Below are 5,786 nucleotides of genomic sequence, written 5' to 3'. Positions count from 1 at the left end.
CAGATCCTATGCCAATTAAATTGCAAGGTCTCAGAAGTTCATCCATCAACTGTTTTTTGAAGAGCCTCATGTGATTCCAATGTGCAGTCAAGTTTGGGAATGACTGCTCCAGAGAAATCCTTCCATGTGTGCACTGAATGACATCACCTAGAATGTTCACAGCAACATTGCTTGTAGCTTCAAGGACTCAGAAGTTTCTCAATTTCCACAGGAAGAGTTCACATAATATAGCATGTACACACAATAAAATATCACACCAAGGTGAAAGAAATCCATTGCAATCACATCCACCAACAAGGATGAATCTCACAAACACAGTTGGGATGGGGGACAATTCCCAGGAGAGGATATGCAATTTGATTTCATTTACATGAGGGAAATTTTTGCTTAACTAGATAATGTGTAAGAGTATGTATGGCACATCCTTATTGACACTCTTGAAAATCACAGGGAGGAATGATAACCACAAAGCAGGATACTGGTTAGCCGGCAGGAGGAAGGGCTTCTAAGATACTGGTTCTGTTTGATTGCTTAACCTGATGGAGGATGATGCCTCATATGTATGTTATAAATATTACTTTATCTATTTTAATTATTTAATTAAATGTTGAAAATGATTTTATTCTTTAAAGTATATAAAGATTCATGGATAGAGACCTATTTGAAAATTATTCCAATATTCAAAGAAACACAAAAATTGATGTATTTTTCAGGGGTAGACTACCAGATTACATTTTTCTGCTGTTTTACTTTTCTGGTGTTATTTTCTTATTCTACAATGAATGTACGTTACTTATGTAATAGCAAGAGTAAAGTGTGCCTGGGTCTCACTGGGTAACCACCCTTCACTGCCACCTCCTGCAACTCCTGCACTTGTGCAGTTCCCTTCTACATTCTATCAGAGACCATCCAAATATGGCAGAAGTGACATGATGTCACTTTGGAGACTCTGACTCAAAAACGCTCTGGCTTCCTTTGGATTACCTCTCAGATCACTTGCTCTGGGGAGCCAGCTGCCACGTCAGAATTAGCCCTATGGAGAGGCCCATGAGGCAAGGAACTGAAGTCCTCAGCCAACAGCCATGTGAGGGTACCATCTTAGACCTGGAGCCTCCACCCCCAGTGGAGCCTTGGGGGCTGATACATCCCCCAACTGCAATCCCCACTGTGACTACATGAGAGACCTTGGGCCAGAACCACCAGCTAGGCCACACTGGATTTCAGACACTCACATAATGGTGTGAAGTAATAAAGATTTGTTGCTTTAAGCCATTACGTTTAGGGATAATTTGATCTGCCAAAAATTGCCCATATACTCATGTAAACCAGGTTAGTGAGTTTTAATGCCAGGAAAAAAGCAAGAAAAAAGAGGATAGACAGACAAAAAAGAATGAAGAATCATCTTTGAGAGGGAGCAGAGTTTCTTATGAATCATATCTTCAATCATTGCCCCATTCCATGCAATATGAGAACTCTACCTAACACTCAAAATTAGAAGTTGTGGCACAGCAGGGCCCAGACAGTATTACCACCCATCCTCTGGATATCACAGGAGGGGCTCCGCCATCTTTGGCAAAGGTAGACAGGCCCCAGAGAGCCATGCTACTTGAAAAAAAAAAAAAAAGATGGGGGGGATCTCTGGCTAGGTTGGAGTAGTTGAGGCTCTGAAAACTTGACTACTGGCTTCGAGAAGCCACCACCCTAAGACCTTGGACAGAGACACACTACCTGGCTGTGACCTATTCCAAACATGACATCACCGCACAAAGCTGGGACACCAGCTATATAGAACCAAACATGCGCATAGTATCCAGTGGCACAAGACTGGTCAGTAACGGACACATGGCCTGGCAGAGAATGGAGAGACCTTCCTTCTCCATGTCCCAGGAGGAGAGAGACTCTGGCAGCAGGTATCAGGGGCTCTGAGGACAGCACTGTGTTCTGACAACCTAAGCTTGAAGCAGGGGGTCTCAAACCAGATGGTGATGGAGGATAAAAATATCTGAACATCACAAAATGTTTACTTAAAATAAAGCTATTTTAAACTGGATAGTGGAAGTGACTGGATAGGGTTGATATTTATAAGATTGGACTAACTTCAGTTTTTCCACCACTGAGAACAAAAAGGATTATTTTAGCAAAAAGGAAATGAGTTTTTAAAAAACTTCTTGTTAACACATAGCCAAGTGGGGACTGTTCGATTAAAGCAGTTAAATAAATAGGTAATAAGATTTGATCTGTGTTCTTTCCCTCCTCTTGAATGATCCGGGGATCAGAACCCTACTCTTCAAGACCTGTCACAAATAAAAACACAAGTATGAATTGTTTAGGAATTTCCTACCCTTTGCACATGATTGCTTCTTAGACTTTGAAAAATCAGCTGTGTCCTATGTTCCTCCGATGGTAGAAATGTCCCAAACCTGGGCAGCCCAATACAATAACTACCAGCCACATATGGCTACTGAGGGACTGAATTTTAAATTTTATTGAATTGTGATTAAATGTAAATAGTTGCACCAGACTAATGCTACCACAATAGATACTGCTGTTCTAGGTAGAATTGTACAACTTTCTTTCTATTGAACTATAGGAAATCTGGTTTCCCAACTTAGAAGTGCATCTTTTTTCTATTTGTTTGCTATTGCAATTCGAAGATGTCACAGTCACTTTGGCTCTCGGTTTCTGACATTTTTGCATCACATCCTAATTCTCCCAGGACAAAAATAAATAAATAAAAATAAATAAATAAATAAATAAATTTATGTATTGCCACACTGGGCACTACACTCAGACCCTTCACACTGAGCTATATCCTATCCTTTTTTAATTTTTATTTTGAGACAGGGTCTCACTAAGTCCCTAAATTGCCCAGGCTGAGCTCACACTTGTGCCACTCCTGACTCAGCCTCCAAGAAAGATAGGATGACAGGTGTGCATCACTAAATCATATCCCAGAACCAAATTTCGAATAACATTTACAACAGTGTTTGCATTTGGAAATTTTGAGTACAGGTTGGATATTTGGTAACATTAAGGAATTACTAAACCTGCATCCTAAAATATTTACAAACAAAATGATACAGTGCCTGCAAGTAGCTCCGGATCATGGAGAGGGGACTGGGTAGAGAAAAATCAGACGGGTTGATAATTGTCGAAGTTGTGTGATTGCATCGGTGAGCTCTCTGTTGCTGTGACACAATATTTGACATACATAAGTTAGAGGAAAGATTTACTTTGACTCACAGTCTCAGAGGTTTCAGTTCATGGTTGGCTAGCTCTGAGGGAACCATCGTGCCAGAAGGGCATGGTGGAGAAAGGCTGCTAACCTCATGGCAGCCAGGAAGCACCTCAAGAAAAGAAGCGCCAGAGAGGAAGGGGCCAGGGACCAGTGCTGACCACTGCACCACTTTCTGGGTTTCCCTGCATGTACACCAGTTTGTCAGTATAGGAACTTAGGCCCTGAGGTCATGCCCCAGTAGCCCACCCACACACACCCAGCAGCATGCTTTACTGATTTCTTAGGTGTCTTTGAGTCGATCAAGTTGACAGTCAAGATTAACCATCACAGTGATGTCTCGTGCGAGTCCCTTAGACTAGTTGTTCTAATTGATACATACAAGTATGTTACAGTTTGGATGAGGAGTTTTCCCAAAGGGGAAAAGGGTTGGTCACTAGTCTGTGGCACTAGCGGGAGGTTGTGGAAACTTTAGGAGATGGGGCCTGGTAGTGAAAAGTTAAGTCACTGGGACGACCTCAGCCCCTCTCTCTTTCTCCCCCTTCCTCCCTCCCTCCCTCCTGGCTACCATGAAGTCAACAGTCTTACTCTGACCCACACTCCCACAACAGTGCACTATGCCATCTGAATCCGTGAGCCAAAATAAACCTTGCCTCCTATAATTTGTTTGTCTCAGGTATTTTTGTCACAGTAATAGAAAGTTGGAAAAAAAAAGTATAAATGTTTTAATTTCAGGTGTGTCTGAGTGGGCTACTAGGCATGACCTTGGGGCCTATGTTCCTATACTGTCCCACTGGTGTACACACAGGGAAACCCAGCAAGTGGTGCAGTGGTCAGCAGATGGCCAGATGGCTCAGTTCAAATCCTGGCTCTAACAGCAAGTTGGCTATATTATCCCTTGGATTTTTTTTTTTTTTTAGCTTTACTAAAAATTTTTCAGTTTTCTTATCTACAAAATAAGGATCATATAGTGCCGGGAGTTTAGCTCAATGGTGCCACACCTGCCTCACAAACACAAGGTCCTGAGTTCAATCCCCCGTAAAGAAAAAAGAAAAAAAAATAAGGGTCATATTCTATTATACTTCTTAAATTTCTAGGTAAAGATTTATGTTCTTTTAAAAAATGAAAATTGAAAGATTTAGAATTAAGCAATGAACTCTCAATATCATACAGCTGTTTACATAACAGTAGTTAAAACAATGGTAACCTTTTACCCTTGTAAAAATGTGACAAAATTCAAATCACAAATTGAATCCTCAATGATTCAAGTGTTTTGTCTTACACAATAAGGGTTTGGTCAGTGCTCAGGTAAAATTCCTCCAGACATGCTGTCCTCAGTCCTCTGCCACCGTAGTCCATCAGCTCATGTACTGGGATAGCTGGCCACAGTGGCAATGCCACAGTGGTTGTTCCTGTTTCTGGCTATTTTTATATAACTTTCTGCATCCCATTCTGAACCCCAGCTGTTCTTGACAAGCCAATATTCATTCTTCTCTGAATCTACTTCTTCATAACCGTAGCCAACCACCAGCACACCATGATTCAGGTCCTTGCTGCTGCATTCTGGATCAAAATAAATGCCATCTTTATAGAACTGGAAGGACATAAGGCCTGCATCTACAGCCACAGCGATGGGGCCTTCTTCCACCATGGCTTTCATGAGGGCCTTCTCCTGCTGAGGTATATCCACAAATCCAGTGTCATTAGCTGCAGAAAGCTCTGGCTTGTACTTACAGCTTCCATCCTTTCCTTCATATGGATAGGATTTCTCTGACTCCAGGCCTTTATTTTCCTTAACATACTCAAAGGCAAAATCCATCAGGCCACCATTGCAGCCCTGACTGCCTTGAGGTCAAGAACAGTCCACGAGGTTCTGCTCACTCAGGGAGACTAGTTGACCAGTTTTCCAGAACATCTGTCCTTCCAGGGACCCAGTTGCACTAAAAGCCCAGCAAGAACCACCCTGTCCCTGATTCTTCACAGGAGTCACATAGCCTTTCTCTCTCCAATCCACAGATTTTGGGAGCTGAAGCAGCAGAGATTCCTGATATGTTTTCCCATTTTTGTGCTTCTGGTGTTGAAAGCCATTCATCACCTGCTTGAATTCTTCACTGGCCATGTCACCAAAGGCATTCATGGCCATGGTGAAGCCATGTTTTCCCTCACTGTATTCCCCATTGTACAGTTCGATCATTCTCATGCTCTTCTCCCACACCGCTCACCTCCATCCTTCTTCATTCGTGCCATACAATCTCCTATGTGTGGACTTCCACTGGTCCCACTGTGCATCGAATTTCTGATCAAGTTTTGGAATAGCTGGGGCTATTCCCAAGCAAAAAGCCGCCAGCACAAGTGACAAATTCATTGTTCAAAAACCTGGATGGCTGCTGCGCAGGCGCACCTTGCAGCTACTCAGCTGGGAGGTCGCAGTGGTCCTGGGATCTATACCTCTCAAATTTCTATGGAGATTAAAGACAACTATTTATGAAGTATTTAACCAACATCTGGTACACAATATAAATCCAGTCACATCTTTGAGGAATAGATTTAT

At 42.2% G+C, this 5,786-nt stretch overlaps 1 pseudogene; it reads right to left on the bottom strand.

Moving 5' to 3' along the window:
• Nucleotides 1–4,464: 4,464 nt before the first annotated feature.
• LOC101697172 (procathepsin L pseudogene) lies at nucleotides 4,465–5,384 on the bottom strand (annotated as a pseudogene).
• Nucleotides 5,385–5,786: the final 402 nt, after the last annotated feature.

The sequence above is a fragment of the Heterocephalus glaber genome, unplaced genomic scaffold (assembly GCF_053883595.1).
Source record: "Heterocephalus glaber isolate CG9 unplaced genomic scaffold, H.glaber_assembly_v1.0 deba00001564, whole genome shotgun sequence".
NCBI lineage: Eukaryota > Metazoa > Chordata > Mammalia > Rodentia > Bathyergidae > Heterocephalus > Heterocephalus glaber.
The sequence above is the reverse complement of the archived record's forward strand: the minus strand, read 5'-3'. Positions and strand labels throughout refer to the sequence as shown.